General features: G+C 34.9%; 1 long non-coding RNA gene across 2 annotated transcripts; it reads right to left on the bottom strand.

The window, feature by feature from the left end:
- Positions 1-11,418: 11,418 nt before the first annotated feature.
- LOC133834008 (uncharacterized) lies at positions 11,419-14,159 on the bottom strand. 2 transcript variants are annotated; one of them, XR_009893268.1, is made up of 5 exons: positions 14,117-14,159; positions 13,820-14,014; positions 13,160-13,331; positions 12,656-12,912; positions 11,419-12,264 (listed from the first exon to the last, which is right to left on the bottom strand). It is a non-coding gene; the product is annotated as an uncharacterized LOC133834008 (long non-coding RNA). The 2 variants fall into 2 exon arrangements; XR_009893267.1 differs by lacking the exon at positions 14,117-14,159 and having other exon boundaries at positions 11,419-12,247; positions 13,820-14,075.
- Positions 14,160-16,489: the final 2,330 nt, after the last annotated feature.

Consider the following 16,489-nt stretch of genomic DNA (forward strand, 5'->3'; position numbering starts at 1 on the left):
ATTCTTTAGCATGAATTCTCCAGAGTTTTCTCTCAAGAATCAGAAATTCGGTCCTTTACAATGGTGCATCACTTCTCTATTTATAGAGAAGGATGCAGAATACTCTCCCACATATTTTGGGTAGTTACTCTTTTGTGAATAAAAATAAATGGCCTTAAATGCCAATAATCAGATATAAAAGGAAACGTTCCCCAAAGATCAGGAAACGCATAACTGACTAAATAATATCCCACGATTTTTGGGGATTTACATCAATAAATGAGGATCATATCCCATATCTACAACACTTGTAGATATTCAAGGTAATCATTGCGTATCTCCAAGGCTTCAGCATCTAAGGTTTCACGTCATTGTGCGAGCCACTGACACTTCCCGAGCTGACATTTCTTTCGAGATGGCATATCGAGCTCGAGATCCCTGCTCCGAAGTTGTTCCTGAAGATGAGGGGCTCACAGAGCTATCCTTCGAGATCGAGATCATTTTGAGGTCACCATATTCGAGGTCTGTACCATACTTTGCAGGCTCCGATTTACAATCGTGGAGCATACCCTAACCCTCACGAGACCATTTAATGCGAACTCAGCTTTTGAGGTCATATTTGCTATGGCTCGAAATCTGGGTATAACATGACCGTTTAGTCACATGGCTATGGGTGTTGAGCCAGAGTGACTTATCCAGTAGTCACTCATTTGATTGGAGCTAGGGCCAGAAGGTCCAAGTGACTGTTTAGTCACATGACTATGGGTGCTGAGCTCAGGTGATTGTTTCGCCACATGACTGTGGGTGTCGAGGCCCGTAGTGACTTTTTCGTCAGTCACTCATCTGATTAGAGCCATTGGTAGAAAGCCCAGGTGACTTCTTCGTCACATGGCTATGGGTACTGAGCCCCATAGTGACTTTCTCGTCAGTCATTCATTATGTTTTAACAGAACCTCAAAGTGATATTCACTCATCTGTTCCAGGCTATAAGCTTTGTATGATTAGAATGATCATCATTTGCATGTCTGTGGGTGCTAAGCCCGTGGTGACTTTGCTTGTCAATCACTCATTATGGTTAATAGAACCACCAGTGTTAAATCACTCATCTGATTAGGATTGACATGATAGTCATCCATTCAGGAGGGCAGGATTCCTTATCCTAGATACCCCATCATTCTCTAAGCTTATTTGCATGCTTGAATAGAGCTATAATTGCTAGGCATGCCTGAAATGATGTGATGACATGATATGACTGTTCATGAGCATATTGAGTTTTCTTGCTGGGCTTCGGCCCACGAGTGTGATGTGGTGCAGGTAAAGGCAAAAGAAAGCTGGACCATCCTTGAGTTGGAGAGCTTAGGTGAAGATGTGTACATATGCGACTGCTCGACCGCCACAGTCGAGGATTGAAAGAGGAACTAACCCTATTTTCCCGCTTAAATCGGCTGATTGTAAATATTTTCTTGTAATTAACCTTTAAATTATATTTTTGGGATCCCAATGTATACAGCAGATGTTTTAGTTAAACATTATATCTTAACCAAAGTTTTTAATCCTAAACTGCTAACATACTTAGTCACACGATTATGGCCAAATGACTCGGTTAGCGAGTTTAGCACTGTTCAAAATGCACACCGTAACGATCCCTGGAGTTTATGGCGTTACAAATATGTATGTTTATGAGTATTAAAAATGCATGTGGGTCCTTTAGTGTTCATTAGGTCATATTCATAATTTTGGTCTGTTAAGGGCATAAATGTGATTATATGTGATAAATGGTTGAGACAACATTATTCTGTGGATATATTTGCAGTTCATGGCTCGAGGCGGTCCTAGTGAGCGGATTAGCGAAATAGTCACAACGGGGTTTATATACCCAGCCCGGGGGAGCCTAGGGGTAATTTTGAGAATTTAGAGAATATTTTGGGATTTATTGAGTAATGAATAAGTATTTGGTAATTAATTAGACGTGACGAGGTCAATTGGTTAATAGTAGGAACACTTGAGGAATTAGCGGGAACTGGGAGAAAATGACCAGTCTACCCTTAGGGGTAATTGAAGGGTTGGGTTAGTGATAAGGGGCAATTTTGTCTTTTCTAATTAACCTATACACTCTTTAAGTGTCGAAGGGACAAGCAGATTGTAGTGGAATCTATCAGCACACTCTCGCTCACGTTCTCTCTCTCCCTCTTGTGTTGAAACTTTGAGTTTGCTAAAGGAAGAGACTTGGTTTAAGCTGGATTGGAGCTGAGTTTGGGTTGGGTTAAACTGAATAATTAAGGCTGGAAGTGGGCAGAGGATAGCTGGAGAAATTCAAGCCATAAACTAAGATAAATTTCAATTCAATTGCTAAAATCTGTTGGAGATTATATTAAACTTGGAGTTTGCATGAGTTTTAGTTTTTTAGCTGGATTTGAGTGTTTGATGGTGCAAGAAAATGATTATAGGTTAGTTTTGATTGTTGGGGTATAAGGATAGGAATTCTGGGCTTGAATTTGAGTTTGGATGCTAGTTTGAGATGGAAATTTAAGGTTAGACTCTTTGAGAAACACTGAGAGAAGTTGGTTTTACTAGGTTTAGGGGCTCGGATCGCGACCTTGTTCTTCATTGTTGTTGTGACTAGGGTTATAGTCAAGGCTCAGGACTGAGGATCGTGCTCGAGACCGCTATTTATTCTCCGCTCAGGATTCGAGGTAAGAAAACTGCACTCATTTGTGGTTGTGAACGGGGCTGTGGTTCCCAGTATTTGAGTATGTGAACTGTGTGTTTGTACGATTGTTACGTATATGAGAATGATCGGTCCAAGAGAGCTGGGGCTGATGATAGGCGTTCTGAATGCAGCTCGACCTAAGCGAGCCGGGGTCAGCTAGATCAATAGGGAGCTCGGCCCTCAGTGTCCCGATTATGAATATTTGTGAAACTTGTTAAGATATGAACTTGAGAATATATGTGCACCATTGATTAGTTTAATGTTCGTACTCTGTTATATAACTGAACTGAATGAGTTAAGATTGATCGAATACCATTGTTGCTATATGTGCTTGCTATTTATGGTTTTCTTGTTGGGCCTTTGCTCACGGGTGCTACGTGGTGTAGGTAAAGGCAAAGAAAAGCTTGATCAACCATGAGTTGGAGAGCACTGGGGGCGAAGTGTACATAGCCAGCTGCTCGACCGCCACGGCTGAGGAATAGTTACAGGGACAGAGCTCTAAAACTTGTATTTTTCCTTTAGTCAGGCTTTTGTTGCATTAACTTTTGGGTATTGTAAATTACCACTCATACTCTGTTTTTGGGATCCCATGTATCAAACATCTGTTTCAATGAAAATTAACCGTTTATGATCAAATCTTGTAACCCTAACCTGATGGTTGACCTTAGGATCAAATTTTTGTTCAAATGACTTAATTAGCAAGTCTTGCACTATTTCAAATACACAGTGTAATGGTCTTGGTTATCTATGGCATTACACTGAGCGCTGGTCAAAAGCATTGACTTATAAGTCAAGGGCGGCAATAGCACGCTGAGCACTGGTCAATATGGTTACGCCTAATCAGGAGTGCATCATACGCTTTTCTGACCTATTGGTCGTGAAAAATTATAGCATCAAGTATGTTGGGCTAGATCCAAGGCTTGTTATATAGAGGATAGGGAAAATGGCCCTGGGGTGACTCATTAGACTCATATCCTAGGGTGCTAAGCCCCAATATGATTCATTAACAATGTATATTAGGCAACTGGCCTTGATATGTTTCATTAATAATTTAATTAGGACAGCTGGCCCCATGAGTAGGGTTATTACTGCTAGGCGTGCTTATTATGTTTTGGTGACATGTTATTAACTGCTTATGAGCACATTTAAGTTTTCTTGTTGGGCCTTGGCTCACGAGTGCTTAATGGTGCAGGTAAGGGGAAAAGGAAGCTAGACCATCCATGAGTTGGAGAGCTTCGATGACGGTGTGTACATTTGCAGCTTCCCGACCACCACGGACGAGGTTTCTCAGAGGAACTAGGGTTAAACCCTATTTTTCTATGTAGGTCGGCTAGTTGTAACTTTTCAATTGTTATTAACCTTTTAAATGCTAGTTTGGGATCCTATGTATGGAAATAAACATTTTAGTGAAACGGTTATACCTTTTGACCAAAAATTATAACCCTAAACTATTAATCATGTTTAGTTATACGGTTTTGGCCAAATGCCTCATTTAGCGAGTCATGTCATGCACCATTTAAAATACACAATGTAACGGTCCTTGATTAGGGTGACGTTACAAGAATCCTTCCTGAGCCCTTAAGTTCGAGTTCCCGCCACCCGAAACCTAATATAGCCAAAGAACCTAATTTGAGCCGTGACGCCCCTCTCAAGCGCCGTGACTCTCCTCAAGTTAGAGAACCCAGCCCTGAATTTTTCTGTACACGGGCTGCGACACAGCTCAGCAAGCAGCATGGTGCGATGGCGATTCATGGAACCACCCTAGCCTCTGGGTTCATGAGGGCCACCACGCGACCCTGCGAACTAAGCTTTTCCAAAAGTTACCTATGAGCCAAAACCCTGTAAATTCAACAAAACTCCAAACCAAAACCAAAACTATACCCCCACAAACATTTCTATACATTATAAACAACTAATACACCACAAAAACCCAGCCAAATCACCACTGAAACTCATAATCATCACTTTGAGCCTCAAAGCTCAAAAACACCAAAAATGAAAAATGGAATTAAAAGATCACAGGACCAAATCGTTACCTCAGCTGGAATTCCACCTCCTAGCTGCACCATAGTTCAATCCCCAACTCTAGATCCCTTCCAAACTCACCAAATTCAAGCTTTAACTTCAAAATTTCCAAAGATCTCGAAGGCACATCAAGGGAGGAAGAAGGAAACATGAAAGAGAGCCAAGAGAGATTTGAGGGTTTTGTTCCACTTTGGTTCTACTAGGTTCTGAGTTGGCTGAGTATATCATTCTTTTAAGCAAGTAAATGACTAAAATGCCCCTTTCCCATTAGCTTGCTCTCTAATGCCTCAAGGGCAATGTCGTCATTTGCTATATTTCCCGCTAATTTCAATTAACTCCTCATAATTCATGTAACTTCCAACATCCTCAAATAATCACCAAATACTTTCCTATTACCCAATAAATCCCAGTAAAGTACTAAATTTCTAAAATACCCCTAGGCTCACCCCAAGCTGGGTATTTGACCCCGTTTTGACTAAATCGCTAACTTGCTCCCTAAGATCGCCTCGTTCCGAATAACCCAATTATACGAACATAATAATGTGGTCTCAATCATAAAACACACACACACATATATATATATATATTCACATATGCCTTAAATGGGCCAAAATGACGAAAATGCCCTTCTAATAAGAAATAGGCCCACATGCATGTTTAATACACCTAAACATGAAAAATATAGTCATATTATAGTATAATCACAAACATGCAAATAATATTCAATTATTGCCCTTCTAGCCCCCTAATCAAGGCACTAACCTTATTAGAGAGATTAGGACGTTACGATTCCTGTCTCGGGTAGGTCTCTGAGGTGCCCCTTCTCCAGCTCGGGGTCCACTTGGAGCCTGTGGTACATCTCGAATTGGTGAAGGATACCTTATTGGAGAGGTAAGATTCCTTATTGGAGATGGTAGTGGCCTTTCGTTTTTTGTGATTGGCCTCGCTGGCTCCGGATTAGCACTTCGAGCTACCTGTGGCCATGTAGGTTCTAGGTTATTACTCTGAGCTGCCTGTGGGGGAGCTCGGTTATTCCTAGTGTCTGAGGAAAATTCTTTAGTTTGATTGGTACATGTCGGGTTTCGAGATGAAACCCTAGTTTGGTTAATTCTAGCACTTGCCCTAGATCTCACAGCCTGATTTTATTTGGCTCTCTCCTTGACCATCCTATCCTAGCCGCCGTACCCCCCCCCCCCCCCCCCCCCCCCCAAGGTTGCCCCTAGTCTTTCGTGGGGGTGCTTGGGCTTCAACCACAAGTCTCTCCATCTCTTCATTTAACTGAGTAGCCTTGACTAACATTTCAAGAAGCTCTGATGCTCCAATTCCACCATCGGTATGTATCTATCAGGATTATAGCAATTCGATTTGGTGGTCTGGAACTTTGACTAGGGTCCCGTAGTTGATTACGTTCTCCTGGTGTTGATGAAGCACTCCCTTCATCGGGAGTTTTATCATTGACCGGCTACTTGCCAGGCCTTCGAGGAAGCTCTTCAGTGCGAGGAGTGTTTTCCTCAGAATTCTTGGGAGTGGTCGTCCACTTCAAGATCTAGGGATTTTTACTGCAACCATTTTTATAAAATGGGACATTTGAAAGAATGCTTAATGCTCTCAATGAAAGCACCAAATTGTTAACGATATTTTTCGTCAACTAAAATTTAATTAGAGCGATTAATCACTTATAGACAATAAAGGAAGAAAATAAAGAACAATGATTTTTTACGTGATTCAGTAGTTAAATATACCTATGTCCACAAGTCACTTTTATTATGCAATCTGCATTAAAGCTTTGAAAGCAATGTCAGAGAGCTTTGAGTACAAATTTTTGTGTAGGACATAAATGACTAAATCCAAGCTATTTATAGACCCAGTTTACAGAATATGATTCCCTTAATTTTAGACAAGTTACAAGATATCTCATTTGAATTTGAAATACAAAAGAATATATTAAAATGCAATTAAATAAATAAATATCCCTTAAAAATAGGATTGTTTACACATGGTTTCAACTAAGCTCATAATTGTAGGGATTTATAACTGCACACACGCTGCTGCTCCAACGCACTTTCAAGCTCATCATAACATTAACATCGCCTTATCCTCATCAGTCTTTCGAGACTATCCTTCGGAGGGAACCTTTGCCTTCGAGCTCACACTGCATTCTCAAGGGCTAGTCACATGGCATCTTAAAGTGACTAACTATTTGTGTAAGTAATCATGCATAATACCCTTTGCATATTTTATCTCCACACTTGCGAGCCTACATTTTGAGGCTGCTTTTTATATCTCGAAATTTCGGGTTTAACATATGGAAACTTGTCTCTGCTCTTCATTTAGATACTAATTAATGTTTGTAAAATTTATTATTGTGGTAGAGATACAATGCTTGTGAATTCTCTTATTTGGTGAAGAACAAATAAGATTATAACCAGTTTCGCATAATATAGATAACCAATTATACTGTGGATAACAAATTATCCTCATGGCATCTGATTACCCATAATATAAGTAACCGATTACTCCTAAGATGTTAAGGGTTATTTGATGGGAATATCTAGATTTTAAAAAAGCTTAGATACAAAACCTAAAGTTAACCAATCACTTAAATTAGACAAATAGGGCGGACCCACGTTATCCCTAGTGGTGGGCAATCGCCCACCTTGATTTTTTTTGTTTTGAATTTTTTTTAATATATTATTTGCAATTTAACTCTTTTTATATATATTTTGACATTTTATATCCTTCAAAATTTTCAATTTAATCCTTTTTATATATTTTTTGACATTTATACCCTTCTAAATTATGCAATAATTTATTTTTTATGTATATTTTAATATTTATGCCCCTTCTAATTTATTTAACTGTCCCCCTAGTGAACAAAATTTCTGGATCTGCCACTGCTTAGCCATATTGAAAAACAAACCATGATCTTACAAAAACAAAAGCCTAAGAAAAAAAATAGATTTGATCTTTTGTTTTTAACATATAGTAAAAAAAACAATAAATGATACTAAATAATAAAATAATTATGAAATAATAAATCATATGCAAAAATATATATTTATGCTTAAATATAATAATTATTAAAGTTACAAAATTACACTCAAAATAAAAAAATAAAAAAACATCACTAACATGATAAATATGACACAATTAGAGTCATTTTACAAATTTATAAGAAAAAAAATCCTATAAACATCAACTTCTATGTCAAACAAAGCTATATATTTTGGAAAATATTATGCTCCCACAGTTTTGTAAAAATCTTATATTTTATGGTTATTTCCTTTAAAAGAAATCTCACTCGTTAGCCACTAGATGAGACATTCTCATGTTGCAATGAAAAATTAGTGGTTTACATAAATAAGGTAAAAATTAAGTTAGTTTCTATATTTATGCACTGAAAAGAAATGCTATAAAATATTATAAGTTTTGGAGGGAAAATAGTTTAAAATATGGTAATTCCATAAAATATAATAAAGAGATATTGGCGGAAAAACTCCCAATTCTTTTACAAAAGTTACGACAAACCGCCCAATAAAAGATTTTGACGACAAAACCCCATTTCGTCAATGGTTTGTTGCAAGTAACCCCTTTAGTTGTTAAATGTCACATAAGCACACTAAATGCCAACAAAAATACATGTGATAACATTTTATAGGGCCACATGTAAAAAATAATTAATTATTTAAACAATTTTTTTTTTTAAATTAAAAACTTTTTTCATTCTTAAGTTTTTTTTAAATTTTAATTATGTATTATTATTTTAAAAGGGGAATTAGCTCCAAAACTACCCAATGTTTAACAAAACTTGTAATTTAGTACCCCAACCTTTTTTTTTCGCAGGAACAGTACCCAATGTTATATTCCGGTTGTTTCCGTCGATACCCACTCTAACAGAGCTGAATGGGTGTACACGTGGTGTAATGTGATTGGTCCACCCGTCATTTTTTTTTAAATTACTTAATATAAACATTAGTTTTCAAAAAATTGAAATTAGTTTTATTTTATTTTTAAAAATCTAAAAACTAAATAAATGCCCAGATTTTCAAGAACATCAATAGTGTTATGCCTAGATTTATCATGTTTCATAAATTTAGTGATTTAAACTTAGACAACTTTTAGATCACAATTTTATTCTCATACGCAATATCAATTTGAACATCTCTCTATATATGGCAACCCATAACATTTCTACATATTTAGTATTCAACCAAAATATATTCATCTTCTTTTAATAAATTTTTTGACATTTTCTCCAACGCCATATATTTCTCGTCAAACCACCATATTGTCGTAACCCAAAACATCTATGAATAAACCACCCCATTGTTGAAGCTCTTCTCCTCCGACAAACAACCCCACCATCGAAGACCATCTTCTCCTATGTCAAACAAACCCTACCCTTAAAGACCCTTCACACTTAGACATCAACCCTTCGTCAATTCCCTTCAGCCTTGCCAAACCACCACCAAATCTGAAACCACAACGACAACATCTAGTCTGACAACTACCTATAGTGAAGGCGAGCAAAACTACAGCCAGATCTCCGACCCCAACATCAATCTCGATCTTCGTCAGGCACCTATAGGCAAAACCCAAGACCTCATTCACCCGCCTCCTTTCGGCATACTCTCAACAACCTAGGTCCACGTCTTTCTCGCACACGTCCCTTCCGAAGAACTCTTAGATGCACTTGAATGGGCAAAGAATGGTAGAATAAATTGATTTTCTTAGATCTTAATGAGAGAAAAATGGAAGAAGAACTGATTTTGCTTTAGAAGATTAAGAAATAGTATGGATAGCAAAGAACATGAACAAAAAATTTATTAGAAGGGGAGATACAGGTTTAAGAAGATTAGTTTTTAGGATTTTAAAAATAAAATAAAAATAATTTTGGTTTTTTTAGACTAAATTTTATATTAATTTATATTTTTAATTAAAGTTTATTTTAATTAATTTTTTTAATTTTAAAATCAATTTAAATAATTTTTTTATAAAAATGATGATGTAGATCAATCACATTTCGCCACATGTACACCCATTCAGTTCTGTTAGAGCGAGTTCTGACAGGAACAAACAAAACTTGACCTTGGGTACTAAATCCCAAATTTAGTTAAACATTGGGTACTTTTGTCGCTAATTTCCCATTTTAAAAATATTAAAGTAATAGAAAAAATAATTAAAATATTAAAATAATAATACTTAATTAAAATAAACAAAACTTAAGATTGAAAAAATATATATTTTTATTTTTATGTTAATTAAATTTATTTTAATTTTATTAAATAATTAATTATTAATTTTTTACATGTGGCCTTATGAAGTGTTGCCACATGTATTTTAGTTGACACTTAACGTACTTACATGACATTTAACTACTAAATGAGGTTACTTGCAGCAAATCATTGACGAAATTGGGTTTTGCTGTCAAAATATTTTATTGGGGGGTTTGTTGTAACTTTTGTAAAAATTGGAGGGTTTTACCGCTAATATCCTTATAATCTCACACAATCCTTTCTCTCTTTCTCCTTTTCTCCTCCCCCATATTGTTCCCTCTTCTCAGCCCCCCGACGGCGATGCCACCTCGCCTCCCCCTTCCCACGACGGCCAACGACATCTCTAGTTATTATTTTTCATCTTATTATTATTCTTCAAATTTGGTTTTGTTCTTCTTCGTGTTCTTCTTCTTCTTCTCACTTCTGATTTTGCATTTTAGATATGATTTTTTTTTCCAAACCTGGCTGTAACTAGTTACCATCACGATCGGTTTAGATTTTTTTTTGTTGAAATCTAATTTTTTTTCGTACAAATCTGATTTTTTTTTCAAACCTAGCTTAGTAACCATTTCTCAACACGATTGATTTTTTTTATTAGATCTGTTTTTCTTTTCCTAGACTTGGCGAAGTAACCAGTTATGATCACAATCAGTTAAGGATTTTTTTTTCAGACTTAATTAAGTAACTAGTTATCATCATGATTGATTTTTTTTTTTCAGATTTTTTTTTTCGTCTGTCAGACTTGTTTAACCCAAAGTTGGACATGATAATGTGGAATATTAAAATGACACGTGGTAGCAATAGGTATTAAATTTATATGTTGGTCGATTTGTTTGAGTTAGTCGATTGTACTTGACCATAGGAGAATAAGCTACCCTTATCAAAAAAGGAGATTAAAGACAAATGTTCGAAGATCATTGCTCAAAAGGACCTGGTTGACAACAAGAACCTGGTCGATGGCATTCTGATCATATAGGCTGCTCGAAGGAAGACACTACAAGAAAAAATGCTTTTAATAACACCGAAAATGTGTTATCAAAACATACCATAACACTCTTTGATGTGTTAAGACCGACGATGTTATCGTAGGTCAGGGTACTTTACATAACACTTTATCATTGTTATACAGATGTGTTATTATACTGTCAACGATAACACAATTTCTGTGTTATTTTTATAAATAGATAAGTGATTAATTATGTTATTTATAGTCGATTATATAACACATTTCAATACTTATAAATTTGTGTTATACTACACTTTAGTATAACACATTTTTTGTGTTATACTACACTTTAGTATAACACATTATTTGTGTTATACTACACTTTAGTATAACACATGTGTTATATTAGCTTAGAGAAACATAATCTTTTTTTACATACACAAAACTAGGAAAACAAATATGAAAGTTGAAGCCAAATAAGGTAACATAAATAGATTTTTATTAATTACTCAAATGTAATTACAATATTTAGTCTACTAGTCTAGGCTTAAGAAATCATATTACAACATAATTTATGCCCAAATCAGATTCCTTTATCACTAAATACAAAACAAGAAATGTATACAAAAATTAGTGAAATACATTCTTTCATTCTAAAGGCCTCAACTACAAATGTTGTCAAGAATTGCTCCACAGAAATCATATCAATATACTTGCACATTGTAAAAAAAAAAAAGTCCTTTTATTATTAAGAACATAAGACTTAAGCTAGTTTCCACCTGTAAGCATATAAAGTTTAAATTAAATTTGTAATAACTCCAAAACTTGACGAAATAGCAGGGTATAGCACGATGTACTACCATGCAAAACAACGACTGAAGCAACAAAACATGCAACTTAAAACAAGGCTTGTGAAATTTATCAAGATAACAAATATATCATTCTCAATGATCAAAAAGTATGTGAGGAAGAATTGATTTCAGAACTCTAAATTCTGTCAATATATCCCCAAAAAAATTAAAGAATAAAAACAGAATCACACTTTGACTTCTTATACAACAAAATCATAAAGAAAAACAATAAAATAAAAATGCACCTGGAAACTTCTTTAGCATCTTTAATATAAGGTTTAGCCCAATTTCTGCAATAAAACTAAAAATAAAGTTAGAAAAAAGAACTCATCCAGAAATAGTCTTGTACATTTTTGTGACAGTAGAGTATAAATGTTTTTCTGTTTTATTCAACCTTTTTCAGTTGGTATGCTAGCATGAGACATGAAGCAGGGTAGGCTTATGAGAGACTTCACACTCCCTGTTAACAGATGAAAACTGCATTGTAAGTGCTGAAGGTGAGCAAAATTTTGAAGCAATTAGCATATATGTCAAACTCAAAGCCAAAACTTTATTCATCTCAAGTGATTTTGCAAACTTAAAAGTTCGGCCTTGAAATATTAAGTGAGAAGGTAAAGCATTAATTACTAACATAATTCAAACTTACCCAAGATGCACAGCATAAGTTCAAGTACATATAACAGAGTTACAATATTGTTTTGAATTAGTTATGTGAAGTCAAGACAATGTATATGATAAATGACCAGGCTATAATTCATAACTACAAGAAATAAATATTAAATAATTATGACCTTAACAAGTCAGAGCTTTACAGTTGTAAAAAAGGATTATAAGAAAATTATAAAGTGATAAAAGCATGAAGTTTCACCTGCTGCTTCTCAATTCGTAAAGCAGAGCCAACAATCAAATGGAGCCAACCCAGACCCTTCTGCATTTTGTAGAAAGTACAACTCTTTTGCTAATCTGAAAAAAAAATTATAATAAGTGCCTGAAGTTATAAATTATAACATTACAGTTCACAGTAAAGAAAGTCCATGCATAACCTTTCCCCTCTTACAGCCAGTACACCTACCATCACATTACTGTGCCGAGCAATGAACTTGGTAGCTGAGTGCATAACAATGTCTGAATGAAAGATGAATGAATCAAAATCCAACAGTTTTATAGAGGAAATAAAAAAGAGTAATCTGTAGAATGTAAAGTTCATGTTTCATATTGCTACCAACTCCTAGTTCCAGAGGTTGTGACACTACAGGAGACATTATACTGTTATCCACCAAGACAAGAGCATCATGAGCATGAGCCATTTTAACTATTTCCTGAAGATGCACAAAATAAATATAGAAAAATAATTGAACTTTAAAAACATTACCTGCCATTACTCTAATAGGGAAGTCAGATTCGCGATCGTTGATGGTATAAATCAGTGTATGATAAAAACTGATTCAAGTATCTTATGCACACCACACCATTTGCTGAATAATTTCTTTGGAACAATCTATGCACATATGACTCCACTCTTAGATTCTCAGTACACAAAAGGCCTGTCAAAACAAAGTGAACAATTTTTTTTATTATTTTTGAAGCAAAAAAACATACACAGAAGAAAAGGAAATTGGTAACAAAATAAGAAAGACAGTGAAGATAAAAATCATAATGCAACATGTGGACATGGAATTCAAACTTTCAAAATCATAATACAGTGAAAAAATGTATTGTATTTCTCCAAAAGAAGACAGTACAATGATATGTATTATATTATATGCTTTTTTTTTCTGTGTAATGATGAAAGCCATAAAAGCTATAAAGTATAGGTTATATATGCACATATAACACATTTTATAATCCACAACAATTAACGGATCTTGCATAATTTGGATATCTTATAAAGTATTCCAAGAAAATGTTACAAGACCCTCATATTAGATAATTTATAGTTTCCTGATCATTAGAGAGAAAAATACATATAGAAAAACACATAAGAAGTGATTTACCAGTGTGAACCCAAACTGTAAATAGTAATTAAACACACCTGAAGAATTTAGTAGAGCATAAAACTTGTAGAAACTGGGCATTTAATGAAACTCCAGTCAGTCTTCCAAAACAGAGGCTTTCTTTGCAGCTGTGGCACATCATCATCTAAAATCATAATTGGGAATCAAGAGCTTCTTTCATAAATATAGAATTCTAAACAATTCCAGTCTCAGATTTTCAGTGTACATAAATCCTGTCAAAACAAAGTGAGCAATGAATAAGAATATCAACCATAACAAACTATATATATTGAAAATAATATGCAAAAAATTGGACTGAGTTCATATTATAATACCTCATATAGAAGAAAAATGTGCACTTGAGCTGAAGCTTTAAATGAAAAGAAAAGAAGAAGAAAAACCATCTTTAGAGATGTAAAAGAATCTCAAATTACTACAGGTGCTACCATACTACAAACTGAAAAGCTCTAACAAAAGATTTATTAGATTATCTAAAAGTTTCACATCAAACTGAGCAAAGATTAACTTTTCAAGGATCCCTTAAGCCTCCCAGTGAATTCTAAAGAACTCTCAAAGTTACAAAATAATTCCACAGCCACTACTATCCTATATCCCATATGCTAACAACACACAACAATAGATTCAATCCAATAAATATAACTAACTCTCAAAATAGTACACAACACAAAATTGATCCCCATAACATATATCAGCAGTTTGCACACAGAATACACATAAATAAATCCAATCCAATGAACTCTTTAGCCTACAAAAATAAAGTAACTACAAAAGAAGAAGCTTTAAAGGGAAGCTGTGGTTAGAAGGGAAGCCCAAAAATTGGCCGCTGCGGTTTATGGCATCTGGTGCAACAGAAATGCATGTTATAAAATTTTTGGTCTGGCAGTTGTAATTTCTTTCTGTGTTTTTAATATACTCCTTTTTTCGATTAAAAAAAAAGTTGAAAAAACTAAAAAACTCAAAATAGATGGAAGTTGTAACAGTATAATTGAATACAACTGAAGCTAACAAAACTAACAAACCAGAAATAGAAAACAGAGAATCTTTAACATATGAATATGATAGAAACAGAGAATCTTCTCTCACACCCGCAAAACAAATCCAAAAGTAATTCGCTGAAGTTCACCATCAAAACCCAGCCAATTGCTAAGTGGACTCCTAAAAACAACTATATGATCAGTACCACTCTCATTCCAATAAAATAAGGTTCTATTTCGACTAGTTCATAACCTGTAATTATGTTCAATTATAGTCAAGATTAATTCCAAAACATCATCCTCATCAACTTTATTGTCTATGATTTTATCTGGAATAAATGGAGTTATTTATTACAGTCCATAACTTTTGGAAAAGAGGCAGAAATTGCAGTAGTCCTCCTAAACAATAGACATTGGTTCCCTTTTCAGCTTTGATTTTTTAGTTCATGTGAACACTCCAATCTCAAATTCACTTGAGAACAACAGTCGTGCACAGCTACACTAAATTTCTATCAACTTATCTTTTCAAATCAAGCAAGTTAACCAAAAACCCAACTATGTGTCACCTAAAATTACAAGTGTTGTATTTGCACTTTCCCTAACAAAATATATTACTAGTTCTTTATATAGGCATAAACACAAATTTACTGATGCTATGAATGAAAACGAGATGAAAGAACACATTCACAAATTTACAGAACAAAAACATAAATTTTCATTTATTTTATGTCATCAACTCGAAAATCTAGGGCTGCAAAAGAAGGAAAAGTTAGCAGCAAATAATAATGCTACCCTTTCATAATCTGTTCCCCCAAATAATAAGCACAATTCTTGATAGATACATGTACACCAGGTCTGTATCTATGTTATTTATCTACCAAACTACTTGCTGAGCACAATACACATAACAAAGAACAAAATGAATAGTAAAATAGAGAGACTGCACAATTATAAAATACATATATGCATTGGAGAATAGTAAGATTTAATTTACAATGCAGATGATGTCAGTATGTAGACCTGTGTTAGACTAGATCACCACAACAGTCAACAGGTATACATACTATCTCATTGTACTTATCCACAATAGCTTACAGTTGCTCCTTCATTACCCACCTTCGCAGGCCGATGTTCAACGTTCTAATTCTAGTAATGAGCTCCATAGAAACGCAACAACTTTAGTTGTTTCACCTTTTCCTATAATAAAGAGAAGAAAAAGAAGAATAAATAACATGACTACTAGTACTGCCTTTCATTTAAAAGCAAATATTGACCAGAATTTTGAGAAAGACCTGACGCTTTTCTTCAGGTTGGGATGTGAAATGAAACCCTATTGAGAAATTTTCCAATACTTCAGGACTCTTCATCCATGCTCTGCGTGCATCACTCACTTTTATCTTCTGAAAGTAGAGATCATCCTCTGAGTCAAATAGAAAAAGTTCTTTCCCACCTAGATTTTTGGTTTTTGATTATTATTATCGAGTTAAGCAGATTTTAGTCCTTCTATCATCAAAGCAGCATGTTGTATTTGAGAAAAGATGTAAGCATAAGGAAGATGGAAGGTGTACAAACCTTTGAAAGAGGAACCGTTGGTTTCTCATCATGCCTGTCAACAATTGCTCCAGTCCCCTGGCACTCCGGATAGAATACATAATTTATTTGGGGCCTTAGAGCTTTCATATCATTATCGTTTTGCATTTCATTGTTCTTGGC

This window comes from Humulus lupulus, chromosome 5 (genome assembly GCF_963169125.1).
Source record: "Humulus lupulus chromosome 5, drHumLupu1.1, whole genome shotgun sequence".
NCBI lineage: Eukaryota > Viridiplantae > Streptophyta > Magnoliopsida > Rosales > Cannabaceae > Humulus > Humulus lupulus.